The 19,126-nt window shown below is 42.4% G+C and overlaps 1 protein-coding gene across 1 annotated transcript in view; it reads left to right on the forward strand.

Annotated features, from left to right (window-relative positions):
• Positions 1-19,126, forward strand: part of adgrf1 (adhesion G protein-coupled receptor F1) — a 182,356-nt gene that overhangs the window by 34,115 nt on the left and 129,115 nt on the right.

Raw genomic sequence — 19,126 nt, forward strand, 5'->3', positions numbered from 1 at the left:
ATTAGCCATCTAAAACAGTATTTTACAAATTGCCAGTGAATTAGGCTTTCCTTGTCCTTTAAACAATATAGAGTTTATGGTGCCACCCTTTTCCAAGTGGCGGCTGATGATAAATCACTATTGAGATTATTGTGGGTAAACGCAGCTCCTTTTCTAATCAAAGTCTGTGCCCCCCGAACCTATATTAGAAAGGAATTACTGCAGGCAATAAGGTTCTATAGAATTGGCCTGTACCTTGTACCCTGTATAAAATACATTCATTAGTCTGTTAAGCAACTTTGGCCCATGGTGCAAAGGGCACTTTATATATCCCCATGTCTTGTAGCAACAATGTGGTGTTTTTGTATTAGTGTAAAAAGAATAAGTGTAAGTTTAAAAGATGCCACAGGTTACACTGCGTTGTCACAATTGCACGGGATGTACCAATACGGATGCAAACGCTTGTTTAATGGCATGTAAGTTGCCAATTACTTAATTCCATATGATTCCTTTAGAGTTTGGTTAATCAAACAGGAAAACATGATATACTGTAGGTACATATAAGTGTAACCCCTATTTGGTTACATGCGACTCTCTTAAACAGGATGGGTCTTCGCTAGGTGGAAGAGACCTGCGGAGCAAGGGTGTAGTGGAACTACAACTCACTGTAGCTGTGTGTAGTGCAGATTAGCAAAGATGGACGCCAGAAGGTTCTTGCAGTTGAACTATGAACAGGTTTATTGTCAGAGACAAATGTTAACGCAGGGTTATACTCACAAATGCAGTACAGATGTTAAATGATAGTAGTACTCTAAGGATAACAAGAGAGGATGCACACCGGTTTATCCCACCTCTTTTAGGCGTCTGGGCAGGGTAAATGCAGTCAAGATAGATACCTCAGGTTGATAACCCCTAGCTTGAGAGTCCTACAGCCGACTGTGGAACAGGGTTTAGGTACTGCCTGTCTCCTATGTCTTAACCGTGGCCCTATGCTGGGGCAACAGTGCCTGTATGGAAGAAATACTTCCTGCTACTTTCCTTGGTGGGGCTGGAAAACTGCCCTTGCTTCCTTCCCTCTCTACCTCACTCTCCTAGAGAGTGCTTAACAAGAGTAACTATCTTACTAGTCCTCGTTCACGGGGCCCTGTCCCCGACTTCACTAGAATGGATGGTAACACTTTGGGGCAATAAGGCTTTACTGGGGCCTAGTTCTGCTCCCAGGCTCAGTGGAACTGTTCCTGAGACACAGAGGCAGCCAAAGAGGAAGCCACACCTCCTTGCTAGACACTATATCAGTCTGCAGGGGGCGTGAACAACCAAAATAACCAATAGGGTATAAAGTATAGTGCAAACTAGATACATAGGACTCATAGCAACAGTAGAATATGTGAAGAGGTAGGGTTTAAAGCCATAGGGAGCTTAATCCTATGGGTCCCTACATTAGCAACATTTATTGCAGTTAAAATTGTATTGATATACATTAAAATCACACTGAACTTTCATTGTGTGTTCCTGTATGAGAAAATGGCAGAAAAACTGCATATCTGATAAAAATTTAGCCATTCATTACATCCTTATTGCAATATTGTTGAAAATTTTTAAAAATTCACGAATCAGGGAAATGTTTGCGAAACGCGTCTTTTTTGATGCATGTAACTTTTTTTGATGTTTGCAACTTTCTTTTTTTCAACTTACTTTTTATTAGTTTTTACAGTACATATAAATCGTAATAATTACACTGCTTCCTTTATCAATATCTCCAGAGAGAAAAGAAAAACACATAACGTAACATAACTAGTAGCTCCCAAAAAAAACAAAAAAACCCCACATCAAACATAACTATCAATTATCAAGACCAGAAATGTTCTTCCATATTTTTTGCACTTCCTGTATGAATCTTCTTTCCGAAATATTTCTTGGAATTGCCATTTCATATTCTATATTACTGCTAACTTCTCTCATAAGCTGGGAAATGTTTGGGACCTCCTGTTTTTTCCAGTTCCTGGCAATTAAAAGTCTGACTGTATTTGATAATTAAAAAATTACTACAGATATGAGACCTATTATCCAGAATGCTCGGGTCCTGGGGTTTTATGGATAAGGGATCTTTCCGTAATTTGGATCTCTATAACTTAAGAAATCTGAATTTTGCAAATATTTACAAATACGCAACAAAGCAGGTTAAGATCATTTTCAGATTTTGAGAAAATAATTCTTCTGGGAGGGAAAATGAGAAAAGGTCTGGCATGGATCTATAATCTTTTAAAGAGACCTAAATACAGGTATGGGATCCCTTATCCGGAAACCCGTTATCCAGAAAGCTCCAAATTACAGAAAGCCTGTCTCCCATAGACTCCATTTTTCTCTGTAATAATAAAACAGTACCTGTACTTGATCCCAACTAAGATATAATTACCCCTTATTGGGGGCAGAACAGTCCTATTGGGTTTATTTAATGGTTAAATGATTTCCTTTTCTCTGTAATAATAAAACAGTACCTGTACTTGATCCCAACTAAGATATAATTACCCCTTATTGGGGCAGAACAGCCCTATTGGGTTTATTTCATGGTTAAATGATTCCCTTTTCTCTGTAATAATAAAACAGTACCTGTACTTGATCCCAACTAAGATATAATTACCCCTTATTGGGGGCAGAACAGCCCTATTGGGTTTATTTAATGGTTAAATGATTCCCTTTTCTCTGTAATAATAAAACAGTACCTGTACTTGATCCCAACTAAGATATAATTACCCCTTATTGGGGGCAGAACAGCCCTATTGGGTTTATTTCATGGTTAAATGATTCCCTTTTCTCTGTAATAATCAAACAGTACCTGTACTTGATTCCAAATAAATATATAATATAATATATATAGCCAATAGAGAAATCTCATAGAAATTAGGTACCAGGTAAGGGAGCTACCATAAAAAATAGGAATATCTTTAAAGTAGATCATATAGATAAGAAAAAAATTAAGAAAGTTACAAGCTGACTAGAAGTAGTCAGAGAATACTGCTCCAAGCTAATATATATATATCAGAACATGAGCCATTGTTAACAAATTGACATTCAAAGACGACATATCTTGGAGCAAATTTCATGGGAGCATGCAGATGTATAATTAATAAAATTTCTTAGTAAGGTTTATATAAACAAATGAAAACTTAATAAAGAATACCAACATCAGACTCTTTTAAATTTGATTATATATATAATAGGCAGGAATTAACAGTAATTAATTTTAAAGCTTTTTATTTAGGTCCCCATACACGGGCCGATTCTAGCTGCCGCTATGGGTCCCTTAGATTCTGCAGCCAATCGGCCCGTGTATGGGCACTACCGACGGGCCTGCCCGACCGATATCTGGCCTGAAATCGGCCAAATCTCGATTGGGCAGGTTAGAAAATCTAGTCAGATCGGGGACCACGTCGGTTCGTTGATGCCGTCCCCGGACCGACTTTTCCTATGCTCGTCCAGGGTCGGACTGGGGGGTGCAGGGCCCACCGGGGCTCCCTCCCCAGGGGCCCTGCAGGTGCTCCAGCTGCGTCCCCTAACCCACCCCAGGGGCCCCCCAACCCCCCCACAGGGCCCCCGCCTGACGTCCTCCCCAAGCGCGTATAAATTGAACGCATCGGGGAGGAACAGTCAGTAGGGGGAGCGCCGGCAAAGGTCGGACTGGGCTGCTGGGGCCCACTAGGGCCGGGGCCCACCGGGATTTTTCCCGGTGTCCCGGCCGCCCAGTCTGACCCTGTGCTCGTCGTTACTTTTCCTATACCCCAGGGCCAAACGATCAAATTATCCTGGATTCGCCGTAGGTGGGGATATCGGGAGAAGATGCCAAGCGAGCGGATCTGCCCGTGTATGGGGACCTTTAGGCACTCTCTCCCAACCCCCTTATCTCTGTTTTGATATCTGACAGGGATTGTTTCGAGTCAGACTGTAATGTAATGCACAACACATTTAGTAATTCTTTAAGTTTACCTTCCGTAACAGGCGGAGTGTTTTCCCCATTTTGTTCTGAGGTATTTGGGAAAATTGTATATGTTTGAGGAGCAGGAGCGGTGCTTGTGCTGCTTTTGGCACCGTTTGTTTGGGTCTGTTTTGATTGCCAGTCTGGGCCTGGTCACTATTGGGTGCTTGTGAATAGGGAGTAGCTACACGGTGATCCTTCTTCTTTGTGCCCATGTTCTTTGCATGTTCTGCAATTCTGCGACCCGCCGGTCTTACAGTTCTACCCACATACAGTAACTCACAAGGGCAGATTAAGGCATAAATAACGTGTGTGGTTTTGCAGTTAGTAAATATATTTGGTCTTGGTAGACCCAGGAAAAACTACTCGGGGGTATGAAAGGGCACATTCTGCACCACTTATTATGGAGTTTAGTGGTGCCCTTTAGAGTTGTACGAGTGTTAGATTGTTTGGCCTTTTCTCCATTATTCAATTGTTTAAAGGGGTCAGAATGCCCTGGTTTTGGTAAATGGTCGGTCTATTCCCTACATACGGGCTCAGTATTGGATCCTCAGTAATGCTATGTCAGTGTTTGCTGATAATTGTTCTTATTTTACCTGCTGTAACATTATTATCAGCGACAAAGGGTATCGGCTTGTTGTTATTCATCAGCTTCCTTCCTTTGGGTCTCAGTAGGGACTCACTTGAGACATTCTCTGCTTGTTTCCACAGCTGAATTAATGTTTAATGCACTTGTTCTTTCGCTCAAATCTTTTATATAAAATCTATAATTGCACTACATAATCGCCATTACTAGAGCAATCCAGTTTTGCTTCAAGATCTGACCATATGGGACGTTGCTGATCCATTTGGTATCGGATCAACTCTTGGTTACATACAGTAGTTACATAGTTACATAGGGTTGAAAAAAGACCATTGTCCATCAAGTTCAACCCATCCGAGTAAACCCAGCACACAACCTATACTAACCAATCTATACACTCACATACATAAACTATATATATACAACCAGTAATACTAACTGTAGATATTAGTATCACAATAGCCTTGGATATTCTGCTTGTTCAAAAACTCATCCAGGCCCCTCTTAAAGGCATTAACAGAGTCTGCCATTACCCCATCACTAGGAAGGGCATTCCACAACCTCACTGCCCTCACCGTGAGGAACCCTCTACCCAAAATCCCCCGGCAGGGCATTCCCCAACCCCCTCACTGCCCTCACCGTGAGGAACCCCCTACGCTGCTTCAAATGGAAGCTCCGTTCCTCTAATCTATAGGGGTGACCTCTGGTGCGCTGATTGTTTTTATGGGAAAAAAGAACATCCCCCAACTGCCTATAATCCCCTCTAATGTACTTGTACAGAGTAATCATGTCCCCTCGCAAGCGCCTCTTTTCCAGAGAAAACAACCCCAACCTCGACAGTCTCACCTCATAGTTTAACCCTTCCATCCCCTTAACCAGTTTAGTTGCAGTCTCTGCACTCTCTCCAGCTCATTAATATCCTTCTTAAGGACTGGAGCCCAAAACTGCCCCCCATACTCAAGGTGAGGCCTTACCAGGGACCTATAAAGGGGCAAAATTATGTTTTCATCCCTTGAGTCAATGCCCTTTTTTATACAAGACAGCACTTTATTTGCTTTAGTAGCCACAGAATGACACTGCCTGGAATTGGACAACTTGTTATCAACAAAAACCCCTAGATCCTTCTCCATTAAGGAAACCCCCAACACACTACCATTCAGTAGATAGTTTGCGTTTATATTATTTCTACCAAAGTGCATAACTTTGCACTTATCAACATTGAACCTCATTTTCCAGTTTGCTGCCCAGTTTTCCAATTTTGTCAAATCGCTCTGCAAAGCGGCAGCATCCTGCATGGAACTTATAGTTTTGCACAATTTAGTGTCATCAGCAAAAATAGAAACAGTACTGTCTATGCCCACCTCCAGGTCATTAATAAACAAGTTAAAAAGCAAAGGACCAAGGACTGACCCCTGCGGTACTCCACTAACCACACTGGCCCAATTAGAAAATGTTCCATTTACAACCACTCTTTGTACTCTATCCTTCAGCCAGTTCTCTATCCAATTACAAATATTATGTTCTAGGCCAATATTCCTTAATTTGATCATTAACCTTCTGTGAGGTACTGTATCAAACGCTTTAGCAAAATCTAAGTAGATGACATCAACTGCCATTCCAGCATCGAGGTTCCTGCTCACCTCCTCATAAAAGGCGACTAAATTAGTCTGGCAAGATCTGTTACGCATAAAACCATGCTGGCACAAACTAATAGTATTGTGAACTGCAATGTATTCAACTATCCTATCCCTTATTATCCCTTCCAGAAGCTTTCCTACTACTGATGTCAGACTAACAGGCCTATAGTTTTCAGGCTGAGAACGAGATCCCTTTTTAAATAACGGCACCACATTAGCAATCCGCCAGTCTCTTGGCACCATGCCAGACCTCAATGAATCCTGAAAAATTAAGTGAAGAGGCTTGGCAATCACAGCGCTCAGCTCATTTAATACCCTGGGATGAATCCCATCCGGCCCTGGACCTTTGTTTACCTTTACATGTTCAAGTCTCTTTTGAATTCCCTCCCGAGTGACCCACGCGTCAGTAGCTAAATTACTAGAACTGGGCATATTAAAAGGGAAGCCTTCATTATCTGGCTCCTCAGATGTATAGACAGATGAAAAATAAGAGTTCAAAATTTCAGCTTTTTCCCCGTTCTCATCAACCAACGTACCTCCCCGTGATAATAAAGTTCCCACCCCTTCTTGCTTCATTTTTTTACTATTCACATAATTAAAAAATAATTTTGGATTCTTTTTACTCCTAGCTGCAATATCCCTTTCCATCTCTATTTTAGCTTGCCTGATAGCTTTTTTGCTGCTTTATTTGCTTCCTTGTACCTGATGAAAGCTTCTGCTGTCCCAGCTAACTTGAATGCTTTAAAAGCACGTTTTTTATTACCAACCTCGACAATAACACTTTTATTCAGCCATAAAGGTTTTGCTTTGCGATGCCTCTCCTTGCTTACAAGGGGGATATACTGTTGTGTATACTTGCAAAGCAATGTTTTAAAGATGTTCCATTTTCCTTCTGTGTCTAACCCCATGAAAAGCCTTTCCCAGTTGACACATTGCAGAGATGCCCTTATACTGGCAAAGTCTGCACGTCTAAAATTGAGTGTTTTAGTTACTCCCTTATAGAGCTGTCTCTGCAGCATTATCTCAAAGGAGACCATGTTGTGATCACTGTTCTCCAAATGCTCACCCACACAAATGTTAGTGATGAGTTCAGTATTATTAGATATTACCAGGTCCAAAATAGACTCATTCCTAGTAGGTTCTTGAACCACCTGAAATAAAAAGTTGTCATTTAGCATATTTACAAACCTACTAGCTTTTTCTGACTTAGCCACCCCATTACTCCAGTCAATGTCCGGATAATTAAAGTCCCCCATAATAACAACTTGACCCAATTTTGAAGCCTCCTCCATTTGCAAAAGTAGCTCGGACTCATCCCCCTCATCTATACGGGGTGGTTTATAACATACACCAATGATCATTTTCTTTGTGACCTTCAGCCCTACTGAAATTTCTACCCAAAGAGATTCAACGTTTTCATTGGGAATGTCTTTATTACATGGCTTTAAATCTGACTTTACATAAAGACAAACCCCTCCACCCTTTTTAATCCCTCTGTCCCTCCTAAAAAGCGTATACCCATTTAAATTCACAGCCCAGTCGCATTTTTCATCCCACCAGGTCTCAGTGGTGACTCCATGAAGGAGAGATTGTGTTCATGTGAAATTATTTGTACTTTACGCCAGCAGAGGGCGGTATGGTAACATCTCAAGTAACCAAGCAGATAGTATTAAAGATAATAAAATGCTTTGACAAATGTAGTGTAGCGCACAAAGTGTGAATAGATAGATTATTTAATCACAATATAGTATTATAACCCAAAATTCCAACATAATTGCAGTCACACAGGGAGGTGCACCAGCCCCCATTGCATGAAATGTGCCAAAATGAATGTAATTGTGAGTGCACATTTCCACAAATCAGGTGCAATTTGCTAATGTTTTTAGAATGGGGATCGCCCAGTAAGTGTGTGATTTGACGTGTGTCTGCCGCGCCTTTTGACTGAACCCCCTGTGGGAACGCTGGAATTTCCAGCACATTCTGGGTGGCAGTAGCTCCTGGGTTCCCCAGTATCTATAGGGGCACTTGCTCCCCATTTGTCAGAACAGCCTGGGTGGGCACATTGGTGCTTAGGGCAAACTATACTAAAGTGCAAGGAGTGTGTTTGGGCACCTGTGCCTTTAATAAATAGCAGCAATATACACAACATTTACACATATTTAAGCATTAACACTTACGTGCTCATGAGTATAAATGAGGCTTAATTTGTTTGTTCCAGTTAGATATGAAACTGCTTATTGATTACCAAAGAGGTCAACTCTGTGATCATTTAGCAACTTCAGGTGAACAAATGCACAATGACTTCACTTCCGGGTGCGAGCGGGTGTGGTGACATCACTTCCTGAGGTGTCACCGCATTCAAAAAGGTTTTGGCGGCCTCCATCTGGGTTACTACTTGCACTCAGCTACTGTTATCTTTATTACTATTAGTACCAGTGCCAGTCTTATCAACTACCGCCTCTGTTTAGGTTGATGTACCACACAGAGATTTAGTTGCCCACGATAGATCTCTGCTACTGCGGGCAACTAACTGCTCCAAAATGGCTTTCCAACAGCAACAAAGGGAATCACTGGTGGAAAGGCCAACTCATTGCTTTGGTTTTCCAAACTCATGCGAAAGTCGCACAAAATTACCTGCGTAGGCCTTTCCACCAATGATTGCCTTTGTTACCGGTGAATAGGCATGTCGGAGCAGTTAATTGCACATGTGTTTTGCAGGCAACTTAATCACTCCGTGGGGCATTAGCCCTATAGCTACTGCCCCCAGTCACAATTATTAGCCCTAACTTACACTAGTGCCCCTTTATTATTACAATTATTAAACTCGTCTAACACTCTGAGCTTGTTCTGTTTGTGTCTGACATCTGTTAGTGTAAAGGAGAGAAAAGTGGGGGAAGACACCATTTCCCCCTGTCCCATAGAATAAAAAAGAAACACATGAGGTGGGAAAACTGCAGAGCTTTTTCCTTAAAAAGTATATTTTTGTTATGATTGTTTTGTTATTGATAAATTAGCAAAATATATTTCCTGAGCCGACTATGTAAGGGCACTTTTTGGGAGACTCCAGTGTGTATATACAGTATTAAGAAGCCTGATATATAAAAAAGGGAAGAATATTCCCTATCTGCTTACTCACCCCCCTATGCTGCTGGGAGGGTATCCTGGCACTGTACTTACTCCTATAGTCTCTAGATGGCGCTGTGACTCTGTTACATTCTGTCTGTATATCTCTAAATGTCTGTCCTTTACTTTATTCCAGCCTGAATAAAGCCTGATGCATTAATGGGAATACACACTGCTTGTGGCAAAGCCTTTTTTCATGTACATGTATGAGATCTATTATCCAGAACACCTGGGGACCCTGTATGTCCAGTGTATGAAACCCACTTATTGTACAGCGCTGCGGAATATGTTGGCGCTTTATAAATACATGTTAATAATAATAATTGCTATTATTAGCCTCACTACAGTTGACCATGATTAGCTGATTGCTGATTGGTTGCTAGGGTTCATAAGCCTAACCCTACAGCAGTGGTTCTCAACCTCCCTAATGCCACGACCCTTTAATACAGTTCCTCATGTTGCGGTGACCCCCAACCATAAAATTATTCCTAAGACCTTTAGAAATATGTGTTTTCCGATGGTCATAGGCGACCCCTGTGAAAGGGTTGTTTGACCCCCAAAGGGGTCCCAACCCACAGGTTGAGAAGCGCTGCCCTACAGTATAATGACACCAATATGTGAGTATAACCTATCAACCTGGTGCCTCCCATAATGAGTATTGAGCCTACTCCCTACTAGCTAAGTCTCATTCACCCTACAGTTGCACCACATAGGCCACCATGTCACCAAAGGTGGAGATCCTACATAGCTGTCCCAATTGTATACGGAGAGAGCACAGTTAAACAGCACTTTAAACATTCAGTTATCAATGATTATAAACTTTAGGGAACATTGTGGTGGGAGAGACACGTTGGTATTTTTGGCTGTGCCACCAGTACCGCCCATACAGAACCTGGTATCTTCAGCTCAGGCTGGAGTCAACCTTGAGCCAATCTATGTGCAGAACCCTCAGGCTGAACATCTGAGATAGCCATCTAAGCACATATTTGCTGTAACAAATCCATCTGACACAGAAATATTAGAAGCCTTTGGAGATGGATAGAAGGCTCTTGGCACAGACGATCCTCAGGAAATCAGTCTTTGGGCCATTTGCTAAACCTTGATGTGATAACTATCTTTTAGCTCGTTCATGAGTTCATTGTGTTCTGGAGCTGAGGATGGGGATTTGTATAACCACAAAAAGGCACAAGGGCATTCTCCAGAAACATATGAGATCCATGGAAACTATAGCTATTGGCTTGTTGTCCACAAGAATCCACATTTGGACCAGTCTGAAATAGCTGAAATTCCTTAGCTAGGAACAGAAAGCAAATGAAATTCACTATGTTGTAAAGGCAGAGGTTTATTGGATAGGGCAGTTCATCTCGGAATTAACGCCCCTTGTGAATTGCAGGTATTGTGTAGGTATTGCTACTGTATGGTTAGCGTGATAAGTGCAATGCGCAGCACCGGAACTATCCCTTTACCTTTACCAGACTAACCCATCACACAGATTTACTGTATATACAGTGGGCCAAAGGAACAGCACTACAATAAATGTAAGGCTAGGTCATGGGAACTGTGCACATTATATGGCTAAGTCAAATATACAAAGGTATGGGATTTTTTTTTACCAATCATAAAAATAGTTCCTGGGGGTACCAAATAAGAGCTGTGATTGGTTATTTGGTTGCCCCTGGTGCAGCCTACAGAAGGCTTGTTTGGCTGTACATCAGGAGTTTATTCAACCCAAACTTGCCCCCAAGTCAGGAATTCAATAATAAGCACCTGGTTTGGGGGCACTGAGAGCAACATCCAAGGGGTTGGGGAGCAACATCATGCTTGTGAGCCACTGGTTGGGGTTCATTGGTTTAGTAGATTGTCATTATAAGGGGTAGCACAGCTTTATACCCCAAAAAGGGCCCTCTTCCCCCCCTACTAGAGACAAAAAGAGAGAGGTACGGTTGCAAATTAGCTAAAACTTGGCTCAATAGGGATGGACAACGACTGGATCACAATGGGGCCTAGCGAAACTCAGCAGGAGAGGAATGCACCAATGTAGTCCTTGCTGAATGCATTTTTTAGCCAATCACAGGGAGCATGTGCACCATGGAAACCTGCTCACTTCTGACCAGCCTGGTGCGTCCAACCCCAAGAAGTGTAGACAAATGGTGTTGACCCATTTCTTACGGATACATCTGAGATTTGCTCAGTAAAAGCCAATGAATACAAAGGAATTTCATTGTAAAAAGTACTTATCCCTCTTGGGATTGTTTTAAGATGAAATATCACAGTTATCATTGCACTCTTGTTTCTCTCTTTTTGGTAAAGTAATAGAATTTTCTGTGTTTGCACCAGGTCTTGTAACCCATAGCAACCAATCAGGTGTTTTCTTTTAAACCATTGACACGTACATGCTACCTGGCTTTTATGGGTTACTTAATCTGGTGCAATTTGTGACTTTTACTACATTACACCCATTCCATTTAAAATAATTTAGAAAGCCACTGATAAGGAATACAGCATTGATGTCCTGTTTCTCTGTGCTATTTATATCAGTTATCCAGGTTAGGTTATCTCACGTAGGCTGAGCCTGTTTGCGTAGGAAGGTACAGATACATGCAGGGCAATATCTATAGGAAACATATGAGCTCAGGCAGAACTTACACGTCCTGTTATTCTGAATGCAATGTTTGGTCTTTAGAGAGACTGTATCAGCTAGAGGCAAAGCAGGGCTGGGCCCACAGTTTTGCTTGCAAACATAACTTACATAGTTACATAGGGTTGAAAAAAGACCAGAGTCAAGTTCAACCCTTCCAAGTGAACCCACATGCAAGTGCTTTTTTCACTCTTGCTCTTGTACCTGGGGGCACAGTAAGTGATCCCTACAGTGTTCCATAGAAACCACTGACCTACAAAGCACAATAACAAAGCTTTTTAAATGTAGGTAACTACACAATGTGGTTACAGGGCTCAGTAGAGTCCCCCGGAGCAGAAACATTAACGAAGAATATAACCACGATACTCGTCTCCATGTGAAATGGAATTTCTGCATTGAGCTCCTTTAACGCTTTCACATGGAATCACCTAGAAATAGTACGGCACTCATTTAACCGCAGGTACCTCGTGCTCACGTTGGGCCGTATCCAGGATTGCTTTTATTCAATCTGTTTTACATTTCCAAATCTGATATACAATATGGACTTTCCGCAACCCCTGAATGAGGTTTTGTTTGTGTTTGTTTTGGAACCGATGTGACTTTAGCTCTTTCGTTTTGTTCTTCCACTCAGTGGAGAAAGTTCTGTTCATTTACAGGTTAATACCGGGCCAGTGACCATGGGCAGCACAGAACCCTTATTGTCCCCTGGGGAAGCCTCTGCATTCTGTAGGAGATATAGCAGGTTGGCTACTTGGCAGTGTGTGGGAAATAAAATGGGGGCCACAAATTCTAGGTTTAGAATGGCCCGTTACCTTCTTTACAGTGAGTGAAACAGTGGGGGTCTTGGGGGTATAAGTTGTGCAGCATCAACTCAACTGACCTAGATGTGCCCAGCTATGTATATATCTAAATGTGGAGCAAGATAATGGTTTATTGGTTTATACTTAGGACACACCAGGCTGCATGTAAAAGCTAAGCATAATTGCAAATATTTATTGATGAGCAAATTTTTTCGCCAGCCATGGATTCATTGTGAAATTCCACATTTTTCCATTGGCAACATTTTCACAAAACTGCAGCAAAAATTTGCTGCGCAAAAAAATTTCACAGTTGCAACCAGGGTCGGACTGGGGGGTAAAGGGCCCATTGGGGCTCCCGCCCCAGGGGCCCTACAAGTGCCTCCCCCCTCCCGCAGGGGCCCTCCTAACCCCCCTTGCAGGACCCCCCACCTGACGTCCTCCCCTGAGCGCGTACATTTAACGCGTCAGGGGAGGAGCGGTCAGGCAGGGGGAGTGCCAGCAAGGGTCAGGTCTGGGCCGCCGGCGCCCCAGTCCGACCCTGGTTGCAACAAAAAAAGTTGCGGTTGCTCTCATGATAAGTTCCATTTTAGTTCTAGGTTGCCATCTCCCTTGCTCTAGGGATGGCCGCAGTGAAACTGATTGGACCACCAGCCAATAAGAATGCAGGAGACAAACATCAACAAACCTCCAGGCTTTTGTAAAACAGTAGAGAAATCGCACAACCCCGCCTACTATTGCACTATTGGTGGGTGGTCCTAGCACCTCTGGTGGCAGCTTTGGCCAAACCCGGGGGAAAGGGACTCTCCCTAGCCATGATGAGAAGGAGAGTCGTAAGACCCTTGCCCTTTGGTGCCTTATGGCCCGGGGGGTTGAGGATGGAAGGGGCCCTCCCTAACTTTGGCAAAGGAGGGATTGAAGATTTGTTTTTTCACTAGAGCCTTTTGCCCTGTGGGAATTGAGTATTGGGCCTTGTCCATCTTAGGACTGGCCACTTGCACCCTTTGTGCTATTGTGTGCACCCTTTGTGCTTGTGTGATTTTGCTTTGCACTTTACGCACTTTGGGAATCGGAAAGCACCACCTCGGGCTTTAGAAGATAAAAAAAAAGGCGAATATTCCAGTAGGTATACACTGAAACTACACTTATCAGAACGAGCATAATTATACAATTCTCTCTTTTTTTTAACTTTTCATCCTCTTTAACTCCAACCCCTGTGACTCAGGGTAACATGTATTGCTGTGTAAGAAGAAAACAATCCTAGGTAAGGGTATTAAATAGTAGGTTATAATATAAAGGACAAAGTCTAATTTACTTTATTACTAGGAATAAGCACAGAGATAAAGTTGTTTGCTTGTAACAAAATGTCCTTTATTAACGTATCTAATGATTTCCACACTGGCAGGTTTGTTTTCCTCCATATACTCTGCTATTCCTTATACATAATATGTCACTAATCTCCTTTCCATTGATATTAAATTAACATTCAGTCCCATTGGGTGGTGCCTTGTGGTACTCGCGGCTCTGACACTTCTTCCTGATACCTGAGCGCCTATTTCTCCTGGTGCTGCGGAAACAAACACGGCTGGGAAATTCCTTCAATTTAGTTTGGCAGCTCTCACTGAGCTTCAGAATCTGCTGCACAAGCAATTATCTTGTAATTAGTTTCCTCGCTGTAATTATTAGATGGGTGAACATGAGTGAATCATACAGAATTGGCATTGGGAACACCTCTGTGGGACTATCTTATGGACTTTCCTGCCAAGCATGAACGTACAGGTAAGGGGCCTGTTATCCACAGTGCTCAGGATTAATGGAGCCTTTCTGTAATTTGTATGTCCATACCTTAAGTCTACCAAAAAATAATTTGAACGTTATTTAAACCCAATAGGACTGGTACTGTTTTATTATTACAGAGAAAAGGGAATCATTTAACCATTAAATAAACCCAATAGGGCTGTTCTGCCCCCAATAAGGGGTAATTATATCTTAGTTGGGATCAAGTACAGGTACTGTTTTATTATTTCAGAGAAAAGGGAATCATTTAACCATGAAATAAACCCAATAGGGCTGTTCTGCCCCCAATAAGGGGTAATTATATCTTAGTTGGGATCAAGTACAGGTACTGTTTTATTATTACAGAGAAAAGGGAATCATTTAACTATTAAATAAACCCAATAGGGCTGTTCTGCCCCCAATAAGGGGTAATTATATCTTAGTTGGGATCAAGTACAGGTACTGTTTTATTATTACAGAGAAAAAGGAAATCAGTTTAAAATATTTGAATTAGGGTATGTAGTTACCAGGATACCACAATGACCAGCTCTCATTAGCACCTTTGCAAACTGCAGCCATAATTAGTAGTTTCATACAGGAAATGATACTGTTGATGTTATGTCCCATTTGCTAATGAATATACAGTATATTGGGATGTTTCTTAGAATGACAATTTCATTAATTAGGAAAAATTGTACTTTTGGTTATATATCCCCTTTAAATCTATTCCGGCACTGCCCAGGGCTATTCCAGCGATACCTTTCTAAGAACAACATGGCAGTTTAACAGTAGGATACTTGTTTTGCAGTTGATTAAGCAATGCCGTGGGCTGCTGAAATAAAGGGCAGAGCCCAGTAATGGGAATGGCACCAGGCTGGGCAATTCATTCTGTTTTATTGTGGGTTTTCTGCTGACTAAATGTACTTTAAAGCAATTAGTGAAATTAACAGGGGGCAGTATAAGGCACAAGTAGCCTGCTGTGCCAACACATTATTAAAGCAATATTAATTTAATGTGTATTTCATTTGCTGTAATTGTATTAGGGCTACAGAATGAGCACTTCTGCCCCAGTAGTGCATGGGGAGTCTATGGGAGTCTATGGGAGATGGGCTTCCTGTTATTCAGAACTTTCTGGATAACGGGTTTTTCATATAAAGGATTCCATACCTGGAATACTATCAGGCAACTAAGTGCAGTTCCTTCATTATTCTTAACCATGATTTGTTTATATAATACCCCCCCATCCATAGTCTGTTCCCCAATATCAACCTCTGTATTAAAAGAAAAGAAAATCTCTTGTGTATGTAATAATCTGTGACTGAGTGTGTAGGAAAGAATGAAAGGGGTGGGAGGGAGGGTGTCAGTAAATCTTATCATTATCTTTTATTTATACAGTTCTCACATTTTCCTGTACAAATGGGGAGTGGATATAAACACTGTAACATACAGATACAGCCCAACACAAACAGGAGCTGCCCCCTGTTACACACTATGGCTTTCCCATGCCATGATTGGATAGAAAGGATGGTTTTGTCTGCTCAGACCACGCACCATTACTGGCGGCCTTCAAATGGGATAGAGACACTCGATCTTCGAGATGGAGATTGTCCCCCAAGTGGATACAGCACAAGTATATAGCAGAAAAGTACCCCCCATTACTAGCTCAGTACTGGGATGCAAACGAAGGCACAACTCAACCTAATATTGTCTGGGATGCGGGAAAGGCATACTCTAGAGGCATGTACATATCGTTAATTAAGCAGGCCAGGCAGAAATGTGAGGAGTCCTTGATGAAGGCACAGGATAAGTTGACACAGGCAGAAGCCGCAATAGCAGAGGATGACACTGACCAAAATGCACATAGACTTAATGAGTGCCAGAGAGATGTCAACCTACTCTATACGGAAAAATACACGCAAACAGAACTATACAGGGCAGCCCACTGGTACGACAAGGGAGATAAAAACAGTAAGTTACTAGCCATGTTGGCCAGAGGTGAAACCCCATACTGGACCATTAGGGAACTATTACTGGAAGATGGGGCTATGACCACCCTTAGGACGGAAATGGTAGACCGTTTTGCCCGATACTACCAAACTCTATATGACTTCCAACCAGACCAGACAAACACTGGACTAGCTGCCCTTTTAAATACCATAGACATCCCAACCCTTGCAGAACCAAGCGCCACTGAATTAGATAGGGACTTTTCACCAGAAGAGGTTACGGAGGCTATAAATAGTCTACCCGGAGAGAAAGCCCCTGGGCCAGATGGACTTCCGTCTGAATGGTACAAGCAGCACCTAGAATTTATTGCACCAAAACTATGTTCATTATATAATGAGGTCACACAGAACTCCCTGCTACCAGACTCCTGCTATGAGGCACACATCACATTGATCCCAAAGGAAGGTAAACCCCCTCATAAATGTGAATCATATAGACCAATATCCTTGTAGGATAGACAATATCCAATTGTGATGTGAAAATCTTTGCAAAAATCTTAGCACTGCGGTTACGGGGAGTAATAAGGGATTTGGTACATCCAGACCAGACAGGATTTATGCCCGCTAGAGCAACCGAAATAAACATAAGACGCCTTTTCAATAATCTCTGTGTACGCCATCAAAACTCGGGCACCAGGGTAGTAGTAGCCCTGGATACAGAAAAAGCTTTTGACACTGTATACTGGCCGTACCTGTGGGAGGTCCTCCAACGGTTTGGCCTGGGGCCCAGATTTGTGGGCTGGATTAGGGCGCTTTATGCTCGCCCTCAAGCTAAAATCATGGTAGCAGGCATGCTCTCAACTGTTATATATCTAAAAAGGGGCACCAGGCAGGGCTGTCCACTGTCACCACTGCTCTTTTCCTTAGCGATCGAGCCATTAGCAATTCAAATACGTGAAAGCAAAGAAATAGTAGGGCTCCAGTTAGGAGACTTGGAGGAGAAAGTGTCCCTGTATGCGGATGATATGCTGCTATATTTGGCAGACCCCAAAAACTCTCTTCAGGCGCTAATCCGAGTACTAACTAACTTTGGCAAACACTCCGGTCTAAAGGTGAACTATGACAAGTCCCTTGTTTTCCCCATAGATAACCTCCCACAAAGTATACTATGTAGCATTACACAGCTGAACACTGTGTCAGAATTTAGATATCTGGGCATACAAATCCATAAGGAACTAAAACGGTATGAACAGCTGAATATTTCCCCTGTTTTAGCTCGACTAAAGGAAAAGACACTGGTGTGGCAAAATCTTCCACTCTCAGTCCCAGGGAAAATTAATTTGCTAAAAATGGTTTTTCTACCAAAATTCTTATACGTGTTCCATAACGCACCTGTAGTGCCTCCCAAAACCTTCTTTAAAGCACTTGACTCAGTGATAAGGGGTTTTATATGGTCAGGTGAAAGACCCAGAATGTCGTTTCAGACGTTGCAAGCGCCTCTGACGGGTGGGGGGCTGGCCCTGCCCAACTTTGAAAAATACTTTCTAGCCAGCCAGTTGGTGTATGTTCATTGGTGGACTGTCCCGAGGTTAGATAACCGAGCATTAGTATTAGAGGCCGCCATTGTAGGATCCTTAGAGGTGTTAGCTAAATTACCCTACAGGGGCATTTCCCCATATTACCAAACAACACTTCCTATTAAAACAGTGGTAGAGTCCTTTCAGAGGGCACTCAAAGTAGCTCAAAATAAACAACCTGTCTGGTCCAAATGGACACCCATATGGGGCAACAAACACCTCCTACACTTCCAAACAGTGCCTGAAGTAGCCAGGTGGGCAGCCGTGGGAATAAAAACACTAGGAGACATTACTGCGGGAGGAGAATGTAAACAGTTTAATGCACTTCGAGCTGAATTTCAGCTTCCTACAAACATGTTATTTCAGTATTTGCAACTAAAACATGCTTTCCAGTCGCAATTCCCCACAAGGCCGCTAACAATTACTGAAACTACACTGGAGAGATATCTCCGTCGGCCTGATCTGGTGAAAGTATTAACATACATGTATACAGTAATAACGCAAACAAACACCCCCCAACACCATAAGGTTAAACAACAATGGTGTGAAAACATACCAGACCTAGAGGAAGAGCTGTGGAAAGAGGCTTTAGAACAGGTACCCCAAATAACCATCTCCAGCAGAGATAGATATATACAGATCAAGTTCTTGAATAGAGTGTATCTTACCCCACAAAGAGTTGCTAGAATATATCATGGGGCCTCTGATCTATGCCCTAAATGTCCCAACGAGTTGGGGACCTTCTACCATCTCTTCTGGGAATGTCCAGTAATAAAGGGATTTTGGCGAGAGGTGCTTAGTTATGCTGAGTCGGCACTGGCATTTCCCAATATATTGTCACCCAGTCTATGTTTATTAGGTATACTGGACACCCTACAATTGAGACCTCCAGCCAAATTGTGCTACTTACAATTGCTATACTATGCCAAAAAGGCATTGTTATTACACTGGAAAGCTACAGGTCCACCCTCGCTGAACTTCTGGAAAAAGCTCATTAATGACTCCTTACCAAAACAGAAGCTAGTGTATCAAGCCCGCGGATGCCCGGACAAATTTGAGGCCATATGGGGGGCATGGCTCTTGGCAAACGCACCACC

Source organism: Xenopus tropicalis, chromosome 5, assembly GCF_000004195.4.
Source record: "Xenopus tropicalis strain Nigerian chromosome 5, UCB_Xtro_10.0, whole genome shotgun sequence".
Lineage (NCBI taxonomy): Eukaryota > Metazoa > Chordata > Amphibia > Anura > Pipidae > Xenopus > Xenopus tropicalis.